This window comes from Lissotriton vulgaris, chromosome 1_1 (assembly GCF_964263255.1).
Source record: "Lissotriton vulgaris chromosome 1_1, aLisVul1.2, whole genome shotgun sequence".
Classification (NCBI taxonomy): Eukaryota; Metazoa; Chordata; class Amphibia; order Caudata; family Salamandridae; genus Lissotriton; species Lissotriton vulgaris.
In genome coordinates, this window is record NC_141685.1 from 1,700,296,220 (window position 1) to 1,700,322,289 (window position 26,070).

The window sequence follows — 26,070 nt, forward strand, 5'->3', positions numbered from 1 at the left end:
GGTGCTTGATCTGCCAGCAGATTAATCCAAACAGAAAAACTGTTGTGAGCATGGGAACCATAGGTCGGGAAGGTGGTCCATTTACCAGAATACAGCTTATTTCATTGACATGCCACCTCACAACAAACTCGGATATGTCTTGGTGATAGTTTGTCTGTTTTCAAGATGGGTCGAAGCATTTCCAACACGTCACAATGATTCAGTTACTGTGGCAAAATTGCTTTTGAGAGAAATCATACCAAGGTATGGATTTCCAGTGATGGTTGAGACTGATCGTGGTACACATTTTGAAAACAGGTTGCTAAAATTGATTTGTGAAGCATTGGATATAAAGCAAAAACTGCATTGTGCCTACAGACCAGAAGCATCAGGTGTTGTTGAGCAAGTGAATGATACAATAAAAAACAGAATAGCTAAAATGTGTTTAGCGACAGGAATGAAGTGGACTGATGCACTTCCACTTGTTTTGATGTCTTTGAGAAGCACTCCAGATAGGAAAACAGGCTTGAGCCCTCATGAAATCCTTATCCAGAGTGCATTTGCGCAGTAACTGCACTCTGTGCACAAGACAGCTGGTGGTCCAAGCATCAGTGCTGTCCAAGCTGGACTATGCCAGCTCCCTACTGGCGGGGGTTAACCAGTCAGAATTTCTGCGGCTCCAGCAGGTTCAAAACGCTGCGGCCCGACTGGTGACAGGTCTGCCTAGGCGGTGCTCGGTGTCCAATGCCCTGTGCTCTCTCCACTGGCTCCCTGTGCAGCAGAGGATTAGATTCAAGGTTCTCTGCCTTGCATTTAAAATCCTCAAGGGTTCTTCCCCACAAATCTTGGAGAAAGTGCTGATCCCCTATGTCCCCTCTCGCACTCTTAGATCGCTAGGCCAGAACTTAGCAGTGGTCCCGCGTTTTAAGTTGAGCAGAATTGGTGGCCGCTCCTTTCGAGTCCTGGCAGCGAGCTGGTGGAATTCTCTTCCTCCACAAATCCGGGCCATCGATGAGCTCCTTCAGTTTAGACGGGCTATCAAGACCTTTTTATTTGTTTAGCTCATCTGTTGTGTCTCTTCTCCTTTCTGCCCGCTTTTAATGCTGTGTTGTGTTTACCTTCTCAAAGCGCCAGGACGCCCCTTTGCTGGGGCAGCTGTGCGCGGTACAAATAAAAATAACATAACATAACATAATGGAGATTTTTGCTGCACAGCTATCATTAATTGAAAGAACAATTCGTTGCTTGAATAAAATGTGCTCACGGAGAGAAGGCTCAAGGACAGGAAGAAAGTGTGTCTGCCAAGATTAGGAAGTAATGTTCAGAACTTGAGGGAAAGTAACTTTCCTGAGGAAACGGAGACACGTGGAATTGAATAGACAATAGGGCTTATGTGAAGCCTGAACTTGGTCAAACTCGGAGATGACCTAACAGTGGACTGACATGAATCAGCCAATAAGGAGCCTGGATTTCATTGAATGTAAAATGTAGAAAGTTTAGATAAAAAGAAAGGTATAAAACCTGACATCATAAGTAGGGCAAAAACCCTCTTGCCTGATTGACGTGACATGCTGATGGACTTTGGCGCACGTAAGGACAACAGACTTTAAATGATTTTTCCTTTCTAGGTGGAGTGAGAAATAGTCACGGAAATAGTTTTAGGGAATGGAAACTGTTATTTGCTAATTTTCATGTTTCTGAATTTGCTTTTTAAAATGTCAGTTCATTAATTCATTTCCTTATTAAAAATGCTGCTTTCTCATTTGCAATAAAGAATTCAAACGTAAATGCTTTTTCCTTATGATAAATAAAGTTAATAAATAGTTTTGAAAAGACAAGCTGGTTTTGTTTATTCATGGTCTAGTTTCCATTAGTTGATCCATTTGCCTTGGTGGCTTAATTATAAATGTTATGATTTTAAAACCATGGTGAGAATTAATAAACTGCAGTTGTATATAATTATGTAAATAGTTTGTGAATAGCTTTGATTAATTAGGCCACATGATTCAGTTGCTCAAAAATTGTCTCAATGGTTTATGGGCCTTTAGATGTGATTTATGATTAATGGTCAGTATTATGGAGATAGGTTGTGTTTATGAGACAGTTTTTCAATCAGAGCGCTGGATCAGTTATAATGCCAGTCTTTGGAAGTGTGGTGAGAAAGGGGACTGCCCCAACCCTCCTAACTGTACGTGGAGAAGGAGGTTTTGGTTCAACTGATAAAAATCCAGGAGCGTGGGTTCAGTCACCCAATCAACCCCCTGAACCGGCGGAAATAATCGCCACGGGCAGCGATAATACAATAATAGTCATGAAACCCGGACAGGAAAAGTTGGACTGTGTCCCAGCTGACAAATGTTATCTTCGAGAATGAGTAATGCCTGTTTTTGACTCCTTTTCTCTAGGTCACTGTATGATGTATATACCAAGATATCTAAATCCTTCAGTTGCCAGAGATATTTCTATGCCCACAGGGCATAGAAATATCCAGGGGGATATCTTGGTATATACATCACACCACACCCCACACAATTTTATGAATATAATCTCCTGCCCCCACTGAAGAGACTCGGCAGTGACGTGAGATGGTGGCACTCCCTCCCCTTGACACTACTAGGGAGGGCAGCTTTATTCAAGATGATGGATCTGCCCAGATTCTTATACGCACTACAGAACACCCCCTCACCTGTTCCGGACTCCTACTTCAAATCAATTGAGGCGGAGGTGGGATACCTCTGAAGGAGGGAAAGCCCCCACGGATAGCGCAGTGGAGACGTGGGGGGGGGGGACCTTTGAGTATGTAGAGAACCGACTCTGTCCAATTTATGGTGTAGCCTGAAACTCTGCCGTATATGTTGCAGATATCTAGCAAACAAAAAATGGATTTTCGGGGGTTCGCCATATAGAGCAGGATATCATCGGCATAGAGGGATATGCTGTCCTCCCATCCCTCCGTCCAGGCCAATACCCTTATTTCCGGGTACCACCTGATCCATGCCGCCAGAGGCTCCAGCACCAGAGCGAATAGTAGCGGTGATAAGGGACACCCCTGTCTGGTTCCACGCCCTAAGGGGAACTCCATTGACCACCCCTTGTGCAAGAGGATTCGTCTATAGCAACCTGGCCCATGCACAAAAGTTGGGCCCGAAGCCGAGGTCCTGCAGGACTGCAAAAAGAAAAGGCCATTCGACCCGGTCGAAGGACATACTAGCATCTAGGTAGAGGATGACCGCCTCCTCCTGTATGGTAGGTAACCTTGCCAACACCCTGTATAGCCTTCGCAAATTCATTGCTGTGTTTCTACCCGGCATGAAGCCTGAGTAGTTGGGGTGTATTAACGTTGCAAAATGGGGTTGTAGCCTGTTGGCTAATACCTTGGCCAAAATCTTCGCCTCAGCGTTTAGTAGGGAGATTGGGCGGTAGGAAGAACATTCTTGTGGAGGCTTGCTCGGTTTTGGGATTGCAATAAGATTTGTTGTTCGTTGGTCCCTGGGGAGAATTCCCATTTCCAAGCTAGTCTTGAACATATTCAGTAAATGAGGTGCCAGCATGTCAGAGTCTTCATTGTAGAGTTCTATTGGTATTCCGTTAGGACCTAAGGCGTTCCCTGACTGCAGCCCTTTAATGGCGGCAGTGATTTCCTCCAGCGTAATGCCAATCTCCAATGCCTGAGTGTCTTGAGATGCCAATTTTGGCATAGGTATGTTTTTTATGTATGTTAGACTTTCGTCTTCTGAGATCGTCGCTGCGCGGGAGTATACTTCTTCAAAGTACTGTGTAAATGCGGTGACTATGTCATTAGGGTCTGTCACCAATTCCCCCGAGGGAAGACGAATTAGGTCCACACAGGGGCGGGCTCATTCTTTTTTTTCCAACCAGGCCAGCAACCTACCCGCCTTGTCCCCAACTTCTTAAATGGTGTGTTGCGTTGTGGCGATCCTACTCTTGGCGCGTTCCCATGCGTAATCCTTATGTGCTTGTTGTGCGAGTCGGAGTGAGTGGGTCGTGTGATCTGTGGGGTCCGCAGCGTGCGCACTTGCAGCTAAGCTAACCGTCCGCTCAAGCTCCTCTATCTCGCGGTTTTGTTCCCGTTTATGGGCAGTGATCACTGAGGTGGCCCGCCCGCGGAAGACCGTTTTGAAAGCTGTTAGCGTCGCCTCTGTGGCGCGCGTTCTAGGGCCGCCCCCACTGTGGTATGATGTGGGAAACTACATCTTCCTGTTGCTAAATGGTGGCTGTGGTGTCCTGTAAATGTACATTAACCATTGCAAAATGTTTTCTTTGTATTTCTCTTTCCTTGTTCATTTTCCTTTATATGTTCTCCTTTTTCCCTGCTGGATGTAACTATAGTGGACTACATGTCCCAGAATCCCCACACAGCAGTCACTTTGGGTGTGGTTGCCTATGGGTGTGTATCACTACAAACCGAGAAAAGAGGGTCATAGGGAAACAGAGTTTAAAGACCTACTCCTGGTTCACTTCCCCAGCTACACAATATGAACAACACAAAGAACCCAGGAGGTCTACAAGCCAATTATTCTGGCCTAACTGACATTGATTACACTGTGTCAGTAGGTGCTACAGTCACCGTTAAGCAATTTCCAAGGAGAAAGAGAAAGGAGAAACACATGTGCAATAGACCCAGCAAACACAATGTGGAGCTTATTCAAAAACTGGTTGACAAGATCCAGATCATCTCATGTTGGATAACCATCAAACACACGAGGTGATCATTCATATCATTTGGCCGTCCAACTTGTGAACTGGCAGGCCCCTTTATCATCGAGACCACATGCCGCAAAGTAAGTTATTGATACTGGATCTGGTCCACAGTTAACTATGAACCACCAACTGATAGCCAATCTTTGATGGTGGAGAAAATCGTGAAAACACAGTGCAACTAACCAAAGGTTGTGATTTAAAATAGGATGATGTGTCTTAAACAAACTATTTTAATGGAAAACAAGGCACATCCCCTAATTAAAAAACAGAAACAGCTCAAACGACAGTATGACCAAATATCTGTCGCGATATGGGCCAACATATTTCTGCCTACCGGGCAAAGAATCCCTTGGCTTTCATCAGGGCCACTGCTCTTAACTTGTTGCTACTGTCAAAGTGTATAAATGAACTAGATAGTGCACCAAACAAATTAGTGAGAAAAGTAGATATTAGAGGTTGGAAACGATACAACCTGTACCAACAGTTATGTACTAATCCTCCATGTCAATGGATGTCAAAAGTAATCTGTGGAAAAATATAGGCCTATTAGTACAAGGTATTACATAGTTCGCAATCACATGTGCTCCCATAGTATCTTGTATATCCAATAATAAAAAAGATTTTTTCTCACCCAGAATGACAGGGGACTGGACCTCATCTCACCTGGACCGTGCTCAGGTATAAGAGGCCCGCTCTATTGGATTAAACAGATGCAAACAGGGGGAAGACATCAAATCTCCACTGATTAAGTAGAATCTACAGATGCCTATCGAAACTCCCTGTTATGTTTGTCATCCTTAACCACACTTAGACTCAGTAACAGAACAACCCCCAGTCTCTGGGTGCTCCTCAATAGACACGCATCCAAAAAATGCCTGCCTTTCATCACAAACGCACACAATCCATATTGTATTTGAAAAGTTCTTTCATTTAAAAATAAAAACTAATGTCTATCAATGTAAGGAATCCTGTTGTATTGACTCCTCTGCTGTATTTTTGGAAATTGTTCATCAGTTTAGTATCCTGGAAAGGTTGTGGTCCGGAAAATGACTCTTGGGTGCCTGCTCGGGATGTGCATGCACCTCGTCTTATTTGACGCTTTCATCTCCTCCATCCTTCAAAGCCGGGCCCTAGAACGAGCTTGGGAGGGGGGAATACTGTTAGCGTCGCCTCTGTGGCGCATGTTCTAGGGCCCGCCCCCACTGTGGTACGATGTGGGAAACTACATTTTCCTGTTGCTAAATGGTGGCTGCGGTGTCCTGTAAATGTACATTAACCATTGCAATATGTTTTCTCTGTATTTCTCTTTAATTGTTCATTTTCCTTTATATGTTCTCCTTTTTCCCTACTGGATGTAACTATAGTGGACTACATGTTCCAATATCCCCACACAGCAGTTTTTGGGCCTGGTTGCCTATGGGTGTGGTTGCCTATGGGTGTGGTCGTATCCCAGAATCCCCACACAGCAGTCACTTTGGGTGTGGTTGCCTATGGGTGTGGTCTGCCTATAAAAGGAGCCACACCTATTGGGCGTGGCTCACTATTCTGCATCCTGTGTGGAAGCAGCCTCTCTCTCTCCTGCTGACTCGTGAGTTCATTCCAATTTACTTTGAGCCTGCAGGTAAGCCTCTGTTGTTTGAAGGCAACAGAGTAACTTCATTTCCTTGTTGGGATTCGGTGTGCTTTGGAGGTCATTTGCTGCATTCAGTGTTTTTGGCAGCACACTATTGTGCGCTTTGGGACTCATTTTGCAAACTACATTTTGGCAAGCATACAACTGTGCACTCTGGAGTTTATTTTGACTATTGTATGATTACTCTCACACTGTTTGATTGCGCGTTTTGGAATTCATTAAAACAATGTGTTGTCGAGCATTAGGTCCAGCATTATGATTTAGAGTTCTGGCTCCTTTTTTGCATATTGAGTTGGTGAACATTGGGACTAGTGCTCTGGGTCCATTGGCATGGTGTATGTGGAACTTTTCAGATTAGCCCTTTGGTACTTTTGGTATGTTGATGTTTCAAGTGCTTGGGCAAGCTTGCACAGGGGCTCATTTGTATACTGTGTCATAATTATGAGTATATGCTCTGTATAATATTGAACTTTACAGTTAGGAAGGTGTGATTGTAACACATTCCTAAGAAGTGTATTTTCTGTATAACTTGTATCACGGGCTCGTGATAAAGTAGAGACTCATTAGCAATTAGACTCCACATAGCAGATTCTGGTACCTGAGAATTATTTATACTGATTGTTATTGTTTGTATGCTTAACTGTTTGTTTTACAGGTCTCCCTCCCAGCTGTTCCCTTCCTCAAACCCTTCCCCCCACTTGGTCACTCTAACTTTCAGTGCTGTAATAGCATCCTGAATTGGAGGTACCGAGAGGTGAGCCCATAGAGCAACGTACAGACTCTGAGGAAGTGGCGCTCTAACTAAAGTTTCCCATAGGATGACAGGTGAGGCCACTGAGTGTATATTTGTTTGGAAATAGTGTTTAGAGGTTTTATGTAGGTTTTTCCAAATTTTGGGATCTTTAAGAAATCCCGAGTGTAATGCGTATGTGCGTCTCCTTCCCATTAGGTGAGAGTTATATGTCATACGTATGGGCCCATGATCTGAAATACCTCTTGGGAGATGTTCAATGTTGCGTATTCCTTCTAGGCTAGCTGGGGAAGTAAATACATAGTCGATACGCGATAAGCTGTTGTGTACCCCTGAGTGGAAGGTGTATTGTAGTGTGTCAGGGTGTCGCATGTGCCAGACATCCACCAGCCCAATTGCTTCTAGGAATTCTCGGAGGGGAGAGGAAGTAGCCCCATGTTCCCCATGTGGATATCTATCGAGAGTTGCGTCTACGGTGGTGTTAAAGTCGCCTCCTACAATTAATTCCCCGGGGGGAAAGTCTCAACAGAAATTTACCTAGGGCTGGGAGGGCGAGGCCGTGAAGCTTCGGAAGAATGTAGACTGTCACTATGTTGTACAGTCGCCCCTCCCACTGACAGGATAGCGCAGCAAACTGCCCTTAATCGTCCGTCCATGTCCCTGTTATTATTAGGGGACAGCTTTTCCTCAGAAGGATCCCAACTCCTCTCGAACCCGATGTAAACTCTGCGTGAACCGCCACACGAAATCCCCATCTGTCCAATGCCTTGGTCGCCGTACTGACAAGGTGAGATTCCTGAATGAGGACCCCCGATGGGACGTGCCTTTTAAGACATTGTAACACTAATCCCCTCTGTATTTTGTTACCCAGGCCATTCACATTCCAGGATATAATCGTTAGTGGGGCCCCTAGTGTGTGAAGTACTGGAGACTGTGAGCGGGGGGGGGGGGGCTGCGCATTGCTGTTTCTAGAGTCTGAGGGCAATCTGGGTTTATGAGGCCCTATCTCATCGGCAAAGTTTTTCGGCTGTGAATATTCTTTTGAAACTACCTTTAGTGTAAGGAACATCAACTTAAACAACAACCCTCCCTCAACCCCCCTCACTGCTTCCCTGCAAGACGGATTCCCAACTACCCGCTGTAGTGGGACTGAGCCTTGCATTCATACAGTGTTAAGTTACCATGAGTTTATTAGAAGTTTAAACGCCATTTTACCTTTTGCTTTCTTTTGCACATGGCACACACGTTAGATATTGTTTCGCGTTAGGCTGAGTGTTTTGCTTCACATGAGAATAACTTGTTTTTTTACATTGCTAGACTTGCTTCGTAAGCTTAGTCTGAACAGTGAGTGCCGAGGCCTTCAAGGTTATCAACACTGTTGCTGTTGTTCGAACTGATCAGCGCACGTTCTAGACATAACATATATGCAGCTGTGGACAGCTCAGATACTGACGCCTTTAATAATACACTGTGTAGGCATGATTGAATACACTTGGAGAACATTCATATGCTGAGAGCTTGTGCAGAATTCGATCTGATACACTCCTGCTAATCTCTGAGGTCGCCTATGCAAGCCTAAGACACCTTCTTTAGTTATGAAATATCCAAATAGCAAGGGAGGGTGAAATATAGGTATATATTTAACCTGTTTCCATTTAGCATTATAACATGCTTTCTCCCTTTGTATTTTATGGAATAGTAACTATGCTGACAGTCTTATTTCTTATCATATGTCTGCTTGTATTAGCTAAGATGCTGCACCTGAGATCACGGCGTTAAAAAAAACATTTTAAACTTGCTCGTGTCTCCCTTTACTCCCTGTTCTGGACTGGTATGAGAATATAACGAAAGAGTGCCCATGTTTCCCACCGTACCTGAGGTATCCTAAGTCGCATGTTCTGGGTTGTCTAATCATTGGTGACTTTGCTATAGGACGAAGAGCTAATGAGACACTGATGCTAGTCTGGTAGGGGATTTTGGGTACTAAGGTGAGTTTTTGGTACACCCTAATTCACTGAGGCCCTGAGTCTCTGTGCACAGTTCTCTGACTGAGCAGAATCCCTGCAACACCACCACCCCAACATTGCAAAGTGCTTCAACCCCGTAAACTGTACTTGCGTGTGGGAGACGAAGCCCAAGACGTCCCCCGAGGCTCCCCATTATCCCAGTTTTACAAAACATGGTGTCACCAGTATCCTTGTCAGTGTTGACTTCTGTAGCGTCTTTATTTGTCACACCGCTAGCCGGTCCTGTCTGACCGCAGGGGTCCATCGGCATTATAACTGAGCGCGCCATTGTCTTCAAGTTTGCCCTTTGATAGTTATGTGATCGCTCGAACTGTGGGTTTCTTGACTTCACTATGCAGCCTTCCCTTGTGAGGCGTTTTGTAGTACCTTGCCGGTCTTCTCGCTTGACGATCAGTCCCGCGGCATACGTCGTTGGTGTTGGCTCGCCGACCTTCCTGCACGTCCCACTTGTCGCCAACCCTCCACCAGTCATGCGCCTCAAAGAACCAGGTTTTTCCGTCGGCCACGACCCTCAACCTCACTGGGAACAACATAGAATAAGAGATTTCTCTGCGTCGTAGTTCCTTTTTTACCTCTAGAAAGTTGCGCTGTCTCTTGGTTACTGCCGCTGTGTAGTCCGGGAAAAAGGACACCACCGAGTTCATGATGCGCAATGGCGGGGCCACCCGTGCCGGCTGCAGAATGGCGTCGCGGTTGCGAAAGTTGAAGATATGGGCCAGCACCTTGGGGAAGCCCCCGGTTTAGGTTTGCCTCCTGGCACCATGTGTGCTCTTTCGACAGAGAAGAAGCTAGAAAGACCCCTCGCTGGAGTCTTGTCTTGATAAGCTCTTCCACGTACAAGTCCATTGCTGGTCCCCCTTCACTCTCCGGAATGCCCGTGATCCTGACGTTGTTGCGCCGAGAGCGCCCTTCCTGGTCGTCCAGCTTTTCGGCCATGAGCTTATTTTCTGCTTCTAGGTGCTTGACCTTTTGTTGCAAGGCGGTGGTGTCACTGACCAGGGATGCCGTTACCACTTCCACTTCCTTTACTCATGTGGCCATTTTCTGGAAGTCAGGGCAGAGAAATGAGACGTCTGTTGAAATGGACCCCACTGTCATCTGTACATTAGTCAGAGCGGCCATTATGTCCTGTAGTGTTACTTCCTGCGGTACATCCTGCGTGGGGGCTTATTCTTTGGTGGCCGTTTTGTCAGGCAGTGCAGGGAAGTCCTTAGAATAGGCAAATGTGTCTAGTGGCGCTCGCTGGCCCTTACTTCCCGTTATATTGCTGTGCGTGGGCTGAGAGTGCCCACCCTAGATATGGAGCATTAGTTACTTCCGCCTGCTTCACGGGTTAATTCTGCGCCGGCCTCTCGGTTTACTCGTTATGGCAGGGGCAACGTCTCCATAGTAGGTGGAGAATGTTGTCGCACAGCTGTAACTGGAGGGGTATTTGGGGGGTCAAGGCAGTCAGCCTTGGGTCTGTTCCCTCTATCATGCTGGATGGTCTGCACTGTTTCTGATGGGGCCTGTGTAGCACCCGCCGGTCGGGAGGGTGGTATGGCGTCCTGCGCCTAGAGCTGGTGACACCCCGGGGCACCAACCATCTCCTATAGGCCTAGTGCCTTCCTGGGTCCTTCACCCAAGTAAGGGTTCTATCTTTGCCCCTCAAGCTCGCTTAGTTCCTTATGAGGCCGCCCTTCCCAAAGCCTTGACTAATCCCCACTGTACCTTCAGATGCGGGTGGCCATACTGCAGTGGAAGTCAGCGATGTGTAGGCCGCTGTGAGGTCTCTGGACGGGGCCTCAGGGTTTTCTGGATTGCAAGGGAGGGCCTGGGTATATCCTGGTGCACTGTGGCCACTCTTCACCTGTCCCCCGTAGGAGAGAGGGTGGGCTCTACAGCTTCGGGCACCGCCACTGCAGTCCAAGTTCTCCCTCACCGGACCTCCTCTGCCCTCGAGGCTGCTGCTGCAGGGGTGCGCGCAGGCCGCGGATGGTTCCTCCGCACTCAGGCTGCACAGCGTCACGTTCACATTCCTCGAGGTCCGATACCATCCGGTTCCGTATTAGCGCGGGAGGGGGCCCGCCGTTCAGGGTGCTGCCACCGCAGTTCGGACATCCCTCCTCCGGGCCTCTCTCACACTCGAGGCTGCGGCTGTGAGGCGCGCACAGGCCTCAGATGTTCTTCGGTCGCTGGGGCCACGTCGCTGCAAGTTGGTCACTGAGAGTCGCTCATCAGGGAGCAAACACCTTCCGATCGTCGCTAAAGCGTGTTGGGGCTATATTACAGACGGATTATTGCACGGATTTAAGGGGAAACCTCACAGTAGTCTCTGAGCTTTCCTAGGCTACGGCCATCATGCTTGTCAGCAAGCCATGACCCATCCCTTCTCTATTGTTAAGACTAGCATCTAATTGTCTATGCCAATCTTCTACCTGATCTACAAACTTTTTTCTATGTCAGTCAGCATACATGTTAGGTTATGTCTATGTGCATAAGCCTTATCTAATGTAACCATAGGTATGAAATATTTCCCTATTCTCTCCTCTTGTTTGCAATAGTCATACTTGTTCAGTTGCTTGTAAGCTGGAACCTCTGAAAGAACCATATCATAATTTAGAAAAATAAATACTCATAATTACCATGTTAAACATACTAAGCGATGAGCTACAAGTGAAACCATACATCAGAGGCAGGCGGTGGTACCTCATACCCTCCTCAACTGATGCTGGTAATTGCATACACACATAACGATCTCTCACATCGTATTTACATACTTGTACAACAACTTTGCATAAGCATTCAACGTATAATCACCTTTATGCAGATCTGCATGCAACAAACAACTAATTTGAACAATCATCAGCTCCTAATGTACCCTCTTGTGTGCCAGAAGTGGTAGGTATGGATGTCCCTTGTACTCCCACCCCACCCCATCAGCTTCAATCAATCAATCAATGATACTTATAAAGCGCGCTACATACCCGTAGGGTCTCAAGGCGCTTGGGGGGGTCGGGGAGGGGGGTGCCGCTACTGCTCGAACAGCCAGGTCTTCAGCTTCTTCCTGAAGGAGAGGTGGTCTTGGGTCAGGCGCAGGTCGGTCGGGAGGGAGTTCCAGGTCTTGGCGGCCAGGTAGGAGAAGGACCTTCCTCCTGTAGTCGCTCTTCGGATGCGGGGGACGGCGGCGAGGGCGTGGTTGGCTGATCGGAGGTGGCGTTTGGGAGCGTAGAAGTTGACTCGGTTGTTGAGGTAGCTCGGGCCTTGGTCGTGTAGGGCTTTGTGTGCGTGGGTGAGGAGGCGGAAGGTGATTCTTTTGTTGACGGGGAGCCAGTGAAGGTCTCTCAGATGTCCGGAGATGTGGCTGGTTCGTGGGATGTCGAGGATGAGTCTGGCTGAGGCGTTCTGGATCCGCTGGAGTCTCTTCTGGAGCTTGGCGGTGGTACCGGCGTAGAGGGCGTTGCCGTAGTCCAGTCGGCTGGTGACGAGGGCCTGGGTGACGGTCTTCCTGGTCTCGGTGGGGATCCACCAGAAGATCTTCCGTAGCATGCGTAGGATGTTGAAGCACGCCGAGGAGACGTTGTTGACTTGCCTGGTCATGGAGAGGGAGGGGTCCAGGATGAAGCCCAGGTTGCGTGCATGGTCTGTCGGTTTGGGTGCGGTGCCCAGGGCGGGAGGCCACCAGGAGTCGTCCCAGGCGGAGGGTGAGGAGCCCAGGATGAGGACCTCCGTCTTGTCCGAGTTCAGTTTCAGGCGGCTGGTCGTCATCCACTCGGCTACCTCTTTCATCCCTTCGTGCAGGTTGGCTCTGGCGGCGGCGGGGTCGTTGGTCAGGGAGAGGATCAGCTGGGTGTCGTCGGCGTAGGAGATTATGCTGAGGTTGTGTTTGCGTACGATGGCCGCGAGGGGGCTCATGTAGACGTTGAAGAGGGTGGGGCTCAGAGATGATCCTTGGGGGACGCCGCAGATGACTTCGGAGGCCTCTGACTTGTACGGTGGTAGGCGGGCTCTCTGTGTTCTTCCGTCGAGGAAGGAGATGATCCATTCCAGCGCCTTGTCTTGGATTCCGATGTTACTGAGGCGCCGTACTAGGGTGCGGTGGCAGACCGTGTCGAATGCCGCGGAGAGGTCTAGGAGGATGAGGGCCGCTGTTTCTCCATTGTCCATCAGGGCTCGGATGTCATCGGTGGCGGCGATGAGGGCGGTCTCGGTGCTGTGGTTGGCTCGGAAGCCGGACTGTGAGGGGTCGAGGGATCCGTTCGTCTCGAGGAAAGCGGCCATCTGCTTGTTGACGGTCTTCTCGATGACTTTGGCTGGAAACGGGAGGAGCGAGATGGGGCGGTAATTCTTGAGGTCGGTGGGGTCCGCTGTTGGTTTCTTGAGTAGAGCGCTGAGTTCGGCGTGTTTCCAGCTCTCAGGGAAGATGGTGGTGTCGAAGGATGTGTTGATGATGTCTCGCAGGTGGGGTGCGATGACAGCGTCGGCCTTGTTGAAGACGTGGTGAGGGCAGGGGTCGGTCGGTGATCCGGAGTGGATGGAGTTCATCGTGCGGATGGTGTCTTCGGTGCTGATCGGGGTCCAGGCGTGGAGGGTGGTGGTGGGGGGTGGTTGCTCGGTCATGGTGTGCGTTGGTTGGTTGTTGAAGCTGTTGTGTATGTCCGCGATCTTGTTGTGGAAGTATGAAGCGAGGGAGTTGCAGAGGTCTTGCGATGGGGTGATGTCGTTGTTTCCTGCGCTGGGGTTGGAAAGCTCTTTCACGATGTTGAAGAGTTCCTTGCAGTTGTGTGCGTTGTTGTCCAACCGGTCCTTGAATGCTGTTTTCTTGGCGGCGCGGATCAGCTGGTGGTGTTTCCGGGTGGCAAGTTTGAAGGAGGTCCTGTTGTCCGGTGTCGGTTCTCTTCTCCAGACTTTCTCGAGGGCTCGGCAGTTCTTCTTGGAGCTCTTGAGTTCGTCGGTGAACCATGGGGCTTTCTTGCTGCCGGGTCTGCTAGGCGGGGTCCTCAGTGGGGCGAGTTCGTCCGCGCAGTTGCTGATCCACTTCGTGAGGTTGTCGGCGGCCTGGCTGGGGTTCGCTGAGCTGGCAGGAGGGTGCTGGCTCAGGGAGGTGGCGAGCTGGTCTGCTGTGATCTTGTTCCAGCTTCTGCGGGCGGCCTGTTGCTGGTGTTGGTGGGTCGTCGTTCTCTTGAAGGTGAAGTGGACGCAGCTGTGGTCCGTCCATTGAAGCTCTGTGGCGTGGCTGAAGTCGATGTCTGTGCTGGAAGAGAAGACTGCGTCGAGTGTGTGTCCGGCGAGGTGGGGGGGGGTGGACACCAGTTGCTTGAGTCCCAGGTTGGCGAGGTTGTCGAGCAGGGTGCTGGTGTTGCGGTCGTTGTTGTTCTCCAGATGGAAGTTGAGGTCTCCCAGGAGGATGTAGTCAGCGGAGGGGAGGGCATGCGGGCTGACGAAGTCGGCGATGTCCTCGCTGAATTGCGTGCGTGGTCCAGGGGGTCGGTAGATCAGGGTGCCTCTGAGGGTGGTGTTCGGGTTGGTGTGGATCTGGAAATGCAGGTGTTCGGTGCTGGTCAGGGTGTTGTCGGTGCTGGTCGTGAGACGGATGGTGCTCCTGTGGATGATGGCGATGCCTCCTCCCATCTGGTTGGCGTTTTGGTCCCTCCGGACGATCTTGTAGCCCTCTGGGATGGCGATGTCGGGAGCTGAAGAGGCGTTCATCCAGGTCTCCGTGAGGAAGGCAACGTCAGGGGCTGTGGCGTCTAGGAGGTTCCAGAGTTCGATGGTGTGTCTGTGGACGGAGCGGGTGTTGAGCAGGATGCACTTGAGGTGGGTGCTGCTGGTGTTCGACTTGGCGGGTGCTGGTGCGAGGCTGGTCCGGATGCAGGTGAACTTGCAGGCGTGGCAGCTGAAAGGTCCGTGGGTACGTCGTGGAGTGGCTTGATGGCATTCTGGGAGTCGGCCGGTGTTGAGAGCGGTGAGGGTGGAGGCGGTGTACGTCAGGCGGGTCGGTCGGGGTCCTCGTGGGCCAGGGGTCCTGGCACTGGGCGCGGTCCAGGCGCGGACGGGCGTAGACGGGCTTACCTTTGGCGCGCCTTCGGCGCACAATGGGCGCGCCCGCTGCGCGTGACCGCTGCGCGTTTGCACGGTTGCCATTTAAGGCGAAGTGCGCGGGTGGGCGGAGCAGCTGGGAGGCGGGAGCGGGGAGGGTACAGAATAGAAAAAAGGGGCGGGGAAAAGCGGCGGTGGCGGGAAGGGAGGGCGGAGGGCGGCGAGGTAGGCGGACAACAAGGAAGGAAAACCAAAACACGGGGAAAATGAAATAAAACTACACAGGCACAAATTATCGACAAAACAAGGGAAAAAGGGCAAAATGAAAGTTGAACAACACAGGCACAAATTCTCGACAAAACAAGGGCAAAAACAACCGGCAATCGGCAAACGAGGCAGCAGCGAGGCAGAGGGCAGGCAAGGGGCACACGCAGCAGCTGGTGGCCGTGGGGCTTCGTGTGAACCTATTACAGACATAATAATGAATAGTGCTATAACTACGATCACTCCTACTATGAGTGTACTTATTACACATTTTGCTCTACGGTTTGAATTTCCAGACTCCATTTTCAGACGAGTTTAGGTTACCACAGCTAGAGGATCAATGCAAAGTTTCTTTCTCTGACTCTCACTGCTGGTAAACAATGGTTATACACAGTTTTTGAAGTTGTGGAAACAGTTTTCACAGTTCGTTGCACAACTTTTTACACAGTTCAAAGACTTCATTAGCCCTCTTTTTTCTTCTACGGAAAGATCCCAAAGTTTATTCTTCAACTCGGGGGTAGGTTATCTTCTTTATAGCAAAACTTTTTATTTACAGTTTACGGTTCAGTTAATATCCCTTATGAGATCAGAGCCAATTTCCTCAATGACATGCTGTAAAAGTTCAAGACGAAAAGCTGCAATCTCCTGAGCTGGTGGCTGATACTCAAAAAGTCAGAAACTAAAAATCTTGCACAATCAGGCTGTGCAAGCCACTCAGTCTCGGAGGATCTGGTACAGTTAATTTCCAAAACTCCATTAGTGGGTGGTGTGGCCAAGATGGCGTTGTGTTAGGACGCAGCTTTGAGGCTCTCCACTCCCTCCATGCCTTTTATAGCATTACTGGTGGTGAGTGGGACACCGGAGCTGTAGAAAACTCTCCTGAGGACCTCCCAAAGGCAGTGCTTCGCTCCTGGGGGTCAGTGTAGCGGCAGGCCTCTTCCGCTCCATCCTCGGAGAACCCCCGGAATACCCGGTCAAGCTTGATCGCACTAAGCATGGGCGGAAAATCCGTTTCGCTCGCGGATTTTGCGGATTTTCGGGAAATTCGCAATCCGCGAGATTCGCGAATCTCCCGCAAAATCCGCAAATCCGCGAGCAGCGGATTTTGCTCGCACTGCTCGCACTGTTCGCGTGAGTTCGCGGCTTCCCAGTACAACTTCGCGCCCCGCGAATAAGTGCTAAAACTGAAACTACTTACCAGGTTCAAAAGTTCAGGCTCATCATTAGTAGCCATTTCCTGTAGTGCTTCCTGAGGGCCCCTCCAGAGTTCAGTTGCCAGTTGCAACTATTATGTGACCCTGCTCTGAACCTCAGAATAGTTACACATATGCCACAAAGGTCCTGAATTACAGCTAAGGGAGACAAGCAGGAGCCAGGCTGGAAGTTAAAATCCATTAATCAGCCCCTAATTCATTATTGTCAGTTGGGGCAGGGCAGGTGTTGTAACTAATTTTGCAACAATGAAAGCACTTAGCAAGTGCAAAAGATCACTAATCAGGAAGCACTAAGGAAGCAGGTGCCAGCTAAAAAAATATTCTGTGACACATTAATCAGCCCCAAATTAATTCAGGTCACTTGAGGCAGGGAAGGTGTGGTTTGCTTTGCCGAAAATAATGTACACTGGACAACCAGAGGGTGTGGTGATGAAACAGAGGGTGGCATGGGTGGGCCAGAGGGTGGCATGAGTAGTCAGAGAGTGGCAGTGGTGACAGAGAGTGGCAGTGATGAAGAAGAGTGTCCCAAACAGGCTGGACACGTAGAAACAACAAGTTCGCAAAACTTGCGACCCGACAGGTAAGTTCGCAAATTGCGAAATTGTAAAAACCCTCGCGAACTGGCAGAAACACGGGCGAACACAAAAAAAAAAAAATCCGCAAATTCGCAGGAATTCGCGGATTTTGCGGATTGCGAGTTCGCAAATCCGCAAAATTCGCGAACGCGAGATTCGCAAAATTCGCCCATGCTTAGATCGCACTCACAAGGTGGGCCCATGGAGAGCAGCCTCTGCGCCTCTGGTGGACATACTGACCTGTGTCCATGACTATCAGCTGAAGGAGAGGATCCTTTGCCAGTCTTGGCGAAACCCGGACTTTACATGTCAGAGGCAGAAACCCACGCTATTCCAGGACCTGCCTGCCTCCACCCTGCTTAAACACAAGTCCTTTCGGCCGATCACACTCCATCTTCAGGAATCTGGCATAAAATATTCTTGTGGACACCCGTTCATGTTGATCTTTCCCTGCAAGCGGGTATTGAGGCAAAACCGGTCACTCCCAGCGGCCTATAAACTCTTGGGCATTGACAAACCCGCGCCTGACCAGCCTAGCAGGGACTCCTGCCCATCAGATGCTATGGATAATCACCATTAAGCCCCCGAGCCCGGTGGCACGGCCTGACCCGGACACAATGGCCAAAGAGAGGCAAGCAGTGCTGTCATCCCTCGCAGGGGCATCTTCGGAGTGAGGGAGAACTCGCACCAACTGCATTCTGACACTTTGACAGTGCACCCTTGCCCTATGCCGATGGTATCAACAATTTCTTTATAGGCCTTACTTGGTGGGAGCGGGGAGCCACGGGCCACAGGTACCTTTCTATCCCTTTCCTAAGAGCAGGATGCTCTGGACATAGACTCTAGTTCTTTTTTATTCTGTTCATGTTTTCGAATGAATGGGGGTTTTGTTGTTTTCATCATTGGGGTCTCCTCCCCCCTGCTGCATCTCCTGACCGGTGCACAGATGCACGGCCCTTGTACATTACAGGCACTCTGTCTGGGATACCACGGGACCCGGCTATCAGTGGTTAGTCTGGCCCTTTTGCACCTGTAACGCATAGCGCCCTCCCCACCTACATAGATGAGTGTCACAATCCTGACGTTGAACATGAAAGGGTTTAATAACCCCATTACACACAGAGCTATCCTGTCTTATTGGTAAATTCCAGAGCCCATATCTGTTTACTACAAGAGACTCACTTGCTGCCCCGTGACAGACATAGGATTCGCTCAAAGGTCTTCCTACAGCGATACTTCTCTTCCCTTCCCACCAAGAAGGCTGGGGTCGCCATTCTTGTCTCACGTACGTTCGACAAGAATGACTTAGCTCGACTTAAACTTCTTAAATCCCCTGGCCCAGACGGATTTACCACCATTTTTTTAATAAAAACCTTTTGTTCAATCCTAGCCCCAATACTGACTCGGATTTTTAATACTATCGACGACACCATGGAGCTGTCGCCCATGATCCTTTTGGCAACAGATACTGTGCCTCCTATAGGCCGATAGCCCTTTTGAACATTGATTTTAAGATCTTCACAGAGATCCTAGCGGCTAGGTTGGGACCTATGAGGGCGGGATTGATAGAACTGGACCAGGCCGGATTTGTTATGACTAGGCAGTGTAGAGACAATACCAGAAGGCTACTGCATCTTTTGGATAAGTCGCACCGTCAGTCAGAAGAGCGCATATTCCTATCGATAGACGCCGAAAAGGCGTTCAATAGGGTCCATTGGCCCTTTCTGGAGACTGTCCTGGAGAGGTTTGGGATAGGGCGCTGATTCTGCCAAGGGATGTTCAGCGGCTGTAGCCGTCCCTCAGCCACTGTTCGGGTGAATGGCTTCACCTCTGACACCTTTCACATCACCAGAGAGACGCAACAGGGCTGTCCGCTCTCCCCCCTCCTGTTTGCTCTCTATATGGAGCTGTTCGCTCAGAGGGTCTGGGAGAATCAGCAGATCAAAGGGATCCTTTTTTGGGGGAGAGCGGCATACCATCAGCCTTTAGGCCGACAATTTCATCACCACGCTAGAGTCCCCCAGACCTCAGTTCCGGCTTTTTTGGCCAAGTTAGAGGACTTCGTGGTAGCCTCCGGATTTAAGGTCAATGTGGCCAAGTCCAAAACGTTGGGCTTCTCTTAGAAGCAGATAACTGCCGCTGATTTGGCTCTGGTGTGCCCCATTTGCTGGGATCAGAAGGCCATCCCATACCTGGCCATCATCCTGTCATTATCCACCGCCAAGACGATATCCCTAAACTATACTCGTTATTGTGACAGACTAGGCAGGAGATGGCGGCTGTTTAATCTCTCCTGGCTGGGTCGGTGGCAGCTCTCAAGATGAGCAACCTCCCCAAAGTCTTATACCTTTTTCAAACCCTTCCGGTAGAACCACCATCGGGTGTATTGAAGCAGCTTCAGTCCGAATTTCTCGCTTTTGTCTGGGCAGATAAGATTTCGTGAATAAATTGGGACCTGAGCTTCATATCTCATGAAGAGGGGGGACTGGGGATTCCTGACCTTGACCGCTATTATAAAGCTTCACAGCTACGAACTTTATTAGAATGGGCCCAACTGAAATCCGAGAAGAGCTGGCTCTTCATGGAGCGCGCATTAGCAGGAAAGTCTCTATGGAATGTTCCCTTCCTTTGCAAAGCCTCCAGACCCCCTGGGCTGTATGGCTCACCTGTGGCACGAGCTACATTGAAATCTTGGGATGCTACAGCCACACCCAACAGTTTGACAACTTTTCCATCACTGCCTCACTCCTATTACCGAAAACCTGAACTCACTGGGCCTTGATTGGGAGGCATTTAGTCACTGGGACAAAGCGAGGCACAGGTCCACAGGGCATTTCTTTGACATAGAGGGACCTGACTTTAACATACCCAAAACCAAGCGATACCACTACTTGCAAATACAACATTGGGTCATGCAGCTCAAGGTTCGTCTGGGAGCGGAGAGGCTCCTCACTCGTTATGAGCGCAGGCTGCTCTTGAAACACTCTACAAAGCGACTCATTACAGAATTATATCACATTTTACGTCCCCCAGAACAGGTGGTCAAGTCAGCAGGCCAAAGACGAAGGGAGGCTGAGCTTGGATGGGCACTGACCCCCAAGGAATGGGCAGATTGTGGGAATGCCCCACCCTCACAACTTATTGGACGCAAGTACTGGACGAGATTGACCGTCACTTTGATACTGAGCTACTACGCATCCCCGAATATGTGGTCTTAGGAGTGTCCAAGAGACTTACCTTCCCCCTCAAGTCTTGTAAAGGCAAGCAACCAGGCATAGCTCTAAGGGTAGCATTACAGAATATACTATCACACTGGGGCACAGACAGATCACCAACTCCACCGACTGTGGTATGTTCTCGGCACGGCGCGCATCTCTTTCTCGCTTCATGGAGATGGGGCTTCCTTCACTGACACGTGTGGACCCTTTGTCACTTTGCTATGATCTAAATTCCGCAAGCTATCCTGCCCTAGATACTTGCGGCTTCTGCGACTTCCCACACTAAACCAAGATGCTACCCAAATACCACCACTCTGAGCAATAGGGTGCTAAGCCCGACTTTCGCTTTTCTGTCCTGGCAGCTGGAATGGGGGAGGAGATGGGAGGGGGGAGGAGAGGGTTGGGAGAGGGAGGGTGGCGGGAAGGTTCATTTTAGTTTTATGTTGATGCTCTTCGAAGCAATAAGATGGTTGTCGGCCCATGACCTGGGCTTCATTTCTCACTGCATCTTGTTTGTTGCTAAATCAATAAAAAGATTTAAACCTAAAAACTCCATTAGCTTCTACTCCAGGGACCAACAGTTCAATCTCCATTATCAGTACTGATGTTCCACACCGCACTCGTCCCGGTCTCAGTCTCCCGAACTTGACTATTCCCGTCATCTGTAAGCAGATAAGTCATCTCAGGCAGCGTATCTTTGGCACAGTACTCTTACTCTCCTCGATCTCCTCATGCTTCCTTGGCCTGGTTCTGTATCCCTTTGCTCTGATTCAGACGTTTCAGATATGGGAGCAAGGTATCTTTCAGATGCAAGTCTCAAATTCTGCCTCCTTTGTCTCACAGGCCACATATCTCTTGCAACTTCAGTTCTTCTCCACAGCAATTGACCATTCTGCACACCTGTCTCTTTAGCTGAGTCTGACTCTATACCACTCTGAACGTTACCGTCTCCCTCAGAGTCACTACCTGGGCCTTGTGTAGCGTGACCCTTCTCAGCTCGATGTGGTGGGTAACCAGCCTCATCAGGAGCCCCCACAGCTTGGCTTGCCCTCTCCAGTGGCCTTGCAGCCACAGCTGGATTTCTTCAGGGAGAGAAGCTGTTTCTTCCGAGACTCCTGAAACTCTGCGGGTATGGGAGGTGTGAATCCAGTTTGGCAAGCCTCTGCAATTTACAGCTGTGTTTGTCACCAAAATCACCTAGTACAGTCCTCACCAATGGGTATCAAGACAGTTCTACCACTCATGTTTCCGGACCAATACCGAGTCACCTGGACACAAATCATGACAGAGGTCCTTCGAAGTCGGCGCAGTCGCAGCTTCAACCTGGAGACCCAGAATGGACCACAACAGCCAGTCCTTTGCAATAATCAAGAATCAAATCATCGGTGATGTTTATCAATGCTGCGGATGGCACTGCTGGCAAGTGTATTGCCCTCCCCATTAATATCTCATGTGACCAGAGCACTGTTCTCTTATCTGGAATGCTACGCAAACTCATCAGCACCAAAGGCAATGCATCAGGCCAATTTAGAGACATCGAAAAGCAGACTTTCGCCATTCTTATCTTGAGAATCCCATTTATTTGCTCTGCCATGCCGGATGCCTCCAGTCTGTAGCTACAGTGCAAACTCTGAGCAACTTGTAAGGCAGTGCGCAACAGCTTCATAATCTCACTATGGAAATTCTTCTCCCTATCCGACTCCAATGAATTCTGAAACATGTAATAAGTTCCCTAAGTAACAGCTTTGGTACTGTGAGACTATCACATCTTCTAGTTGGATATGCCTCTACCCATCGTGAAAAGGCACACACCACACCAAGTATGTACCTCTGCACATTGCACCTAGGCATCTCGACAAAATCCAACTGAATCCTATTAAAGGGACCCCCGACCCTCCTATGTGACTCAATGCAACCACAGTTTTCTTTCCAGCATTCATCTGTTGACACGTAACACACCTGTGGCGCACCACTTCACCAAACACACGAAACCTCAGATTAAACCACATTTGTCTGAACACTCGCACCATGGCATCTCTTCCAATGTGAACTGCACCGTAAATCTGTCTCACCATAGGGCTCAGTAAACAATTTGGCAACACTGTTCTTTTATCTATTGAAGCCCAAATGCCATCATCTCTTTTCCCACAACCTGCCTTGATCCAACCAGCTTCTTCTTGGTCTGACACTTCTCCCTGCAGACGCTTGACCTCATCCCAGGTGTCTACTATGGCTAACATCATGCTGAGCTTGGTTCTTTCTGTGCTCTCTCCTGAATAATCCCCATTGAAAATGCAGGCATGTGCAGCACAAAAGCATGCAGCTTCACCCACATACCTGTTACCCTTGGTGACAAAATCCTCCCCCTTCCCATGAGCAGCAAATTTTACCACTGCCACTTCTTTCGGCTGCTGCAAAGCTTCCAAAAGTTGTCTCACTCATTCCCCATGCCTAATAGGAGATCCTGATGATGTTAGGAACCCCCTCTGTGACCATAGCTGTCCGAAGTCATGAACCACACCAAACCCGTACTGGCTATTGGTATAGATCAGAGGTCTTCAAACTTTTTTGCTCTGAGCCCACCTAAGCAAAATGTTTTATTGTCAGGCCCCCCTCCAAAACTTTACGGCAAGGATTGGGTGAGCGGGAGGGAAAGGGCTGCATGCAGGAGGCATGGCTCATGAGATCATTTCAGGAGTACTTTGTCATTAGCTCATAAACCACACTAACTATGAGACTTATGAAACAGCAAATGAAACAAACAAAAACAGCTATTGACGCAAAAATACAGCCCCCTATAATTGAGGTGTTGTGAGCCCCTTGCACTACTGATCTTCATCTCAACTATACTTGCTGCACAAATGATAACTTCAGTCCTGAGTAGCAGGCTATCTCCTCTGCCTCTTATACCCCTTCGCCACCATGCTGGATCAGTGCACTAATCTTGAAACAGACCCTTTCAGAAAAAAGAGCTCCCAGATGTTGTCTTCCTTTATTTGCAATGGTGCCCTTTGTCCTAATGTTAGAAAATAAGCTCCCATGCACTTTTTTTTAGAGACAGTCATAATTTTGATGCTGTGGGCCACTCTGACCCCTGGACCCCTGTGCTGCTGAACCAACTTCACTAATGTTAGCTACTGCCTTGCAAAGAGGGCAGTCTCCTGCCCTTTATAAAAACCTGACTTCCATCTAGCCACACACCCTTCTCTGCCGTCTCTCGGGCCAAAAAAAAGTGTCTCCACTGCATACATTTTTCTCCTCCTGTGGGCCATTGCTCTGAGGCCCAAATCAACACTAGCAAGTGTACAGTGGGCCTTAATGCGAAGAAGGAAGGATAGTAAACAGCTGTAATTAAGGTTCAGCTGGCTCCTCATACCTCTGGTTCCTGGTGCCACTGTACCTGCATTACCAATGATTCTTTCTGCCCCTTTATGTTAAAAAGTAACATGGGTAACCTGGGTTCTAATGCTTGCAAGGAGAATGGGCACCCACTCTACTTTATGGTAAGACAGCCATAATTGAGCAGCAGTGGCCAATTACACACCTGACAGCGTTACCTGCGGCAGTAATGGAAGCCTTTATTTATCTATATAAAAAAGGATCCCTTATAACGTTCTCTTCCTTGGGGTATTCCTCTGAGAAAGTGGTCTCTGGCCGTTTGTAACCATAAAAATGAAGCCCCCACACCGTGCTTTCTCTCTGAGCCATCTCGCTGGCTATATTTATGAATCTCACTCTTTTCCTCTTTCTCCTGGACCATTACTCTGAGGCCCTAGGGGTCAAGAGGACCAGAGCTCTGCATCTGAATGGAACCCTGCTGACGTCCTCCCTGCTACCTTCTGGACTAACCTTTTACAAAGACCTTTTACAAAAACAACTGCCCCTCAATGGTCAGTGCTGAGGTGCCTTTGCTTTAAAGCAAGTGTGAGGTGGTAAGTGCAGTTGCTTATTGATGTATTTGGATGTTACATTGGTACTGATGAGGTGTAATATTTCACCCGACAGTGTTACCGTGACTAAAAATGAGAAAAAAATGAAATCAACCTAACCACAAAATGTGTGCTGCATTATTTACCTTTTCTTATTGCATAATTTAATCAACCTGTTGCGTAATTTGGTCCTCTCTTGCCACATAATTCCAGTGGCCCTGCTTAATGCGTCAAAGTGACAAAGATTTTTTTTTAGGTAATGTAGGGGTGTTATACTAATAAAAATGCTTGCATATGGAACAGTCTGATCACTTATTACTAAAAGCTATATTTGTAGGAACATGTTTTTATTTCAAACACTGCATCATTTTGCAGCAGCCTATGTTAGTCTGTGTGTAATGCAGGGTTAAAATTTTAACTTACATATTCACAGTGCTTTCAGTCACACTCTGCACCCTCGCAGCACTATTAGTACAAAGGTCCCCATTTGGTAAACTAGGGTTCAATGAATCTGTTTGCTTATTATTTTATACGCTAGACAACGAAAAAACAAAATACTCAGACTATTTACTTCTTTTCTTTTAGCCAACTTCTTGACACTCAGTGACCTCCCTTCACAGCACTCCGAGCTGCGTGTAAATGAAGACAGTCAGGAAATGCAAATGAATAACGCATCAGTTCCAGGCCATCTTCATTTACATGTCATTGAAGAGGCATTTGCGCCCCCCCTTGGAAACCATCCACTGACCCCCAGGGGGGCGCACCCCACAGTTTGAAGACCTCTGGTATAGATGGTGACTCTGATGATTTGATCAGAAACCAGGCATGCATGTGTCAAAGCAATGATTTCAGCTACTTGTGTTGAGTGTACTCCCTGTAAACAAGCAGCTTCTACGACTCCAGAAAAGGTAAAGACAGCAAATGCTGCTCTTAGACAACCACCATTGTCTCTTAAACATGAACCATCAACAAAAAGGACTTGATCTGAGTCAGGCAGAGGCTCATCAACAATATTGAGTCTCGGTTTGGTACGAAGTTCAGCCACATCCAGACAGTCATGGTCCTCACAATCTTCCTCATCAACATTTGGAATAGGCATCAAGGTAGCAGGATTTAATACAGAACATCTTTTCAAGGTAATATTCTCTGAGATCAGTATAACCCACTCATAACGTGTGAGCCTGTTATTAGTCAAATGCTGTGTTTTGGTTCTTGTCATCAGGAGCTCAACTGAGTGTGGAGCATAGACAGTAAAAGGATGACCCATCACAATACTTTCACATCTTTCAATGCTGACACCAGTTCCAGCAACGAATCTGAGACTTCCGCGCAACACTGAAGCTATAGGATCTAATGTAGCTGAGAAGTAGGCTACTGATCTACGGACACCTCGATTTGTCTGGGTGAGTAGAGACAGTGCACATCGTTCCCTCTTGTAGCAAAATAGGGAAAAAGCTATGGTGCAATCAGGCATTCCTAGAGCCAGAGCGCGACATAGGCTTTTCCTCAGCTCCAAGAAGGAAACCAAACAGTCATTCTCCCATGGTACCAGATCACTCACATCCTTGTGCGTCAATCTCTGTAAAGGCTATGCCTTCAAAGAGAAGTTGGGAATCCGCTGTTGGCAGTAACCAACTATTCCCAGGAACATCCGGACTTCCTTTTGTGTAGTAGGCGCATTCATTTTCATGATTGCCTCAATGCGGTCAGGTAACACCTTTCTCTTGCCTTTCCCAATGC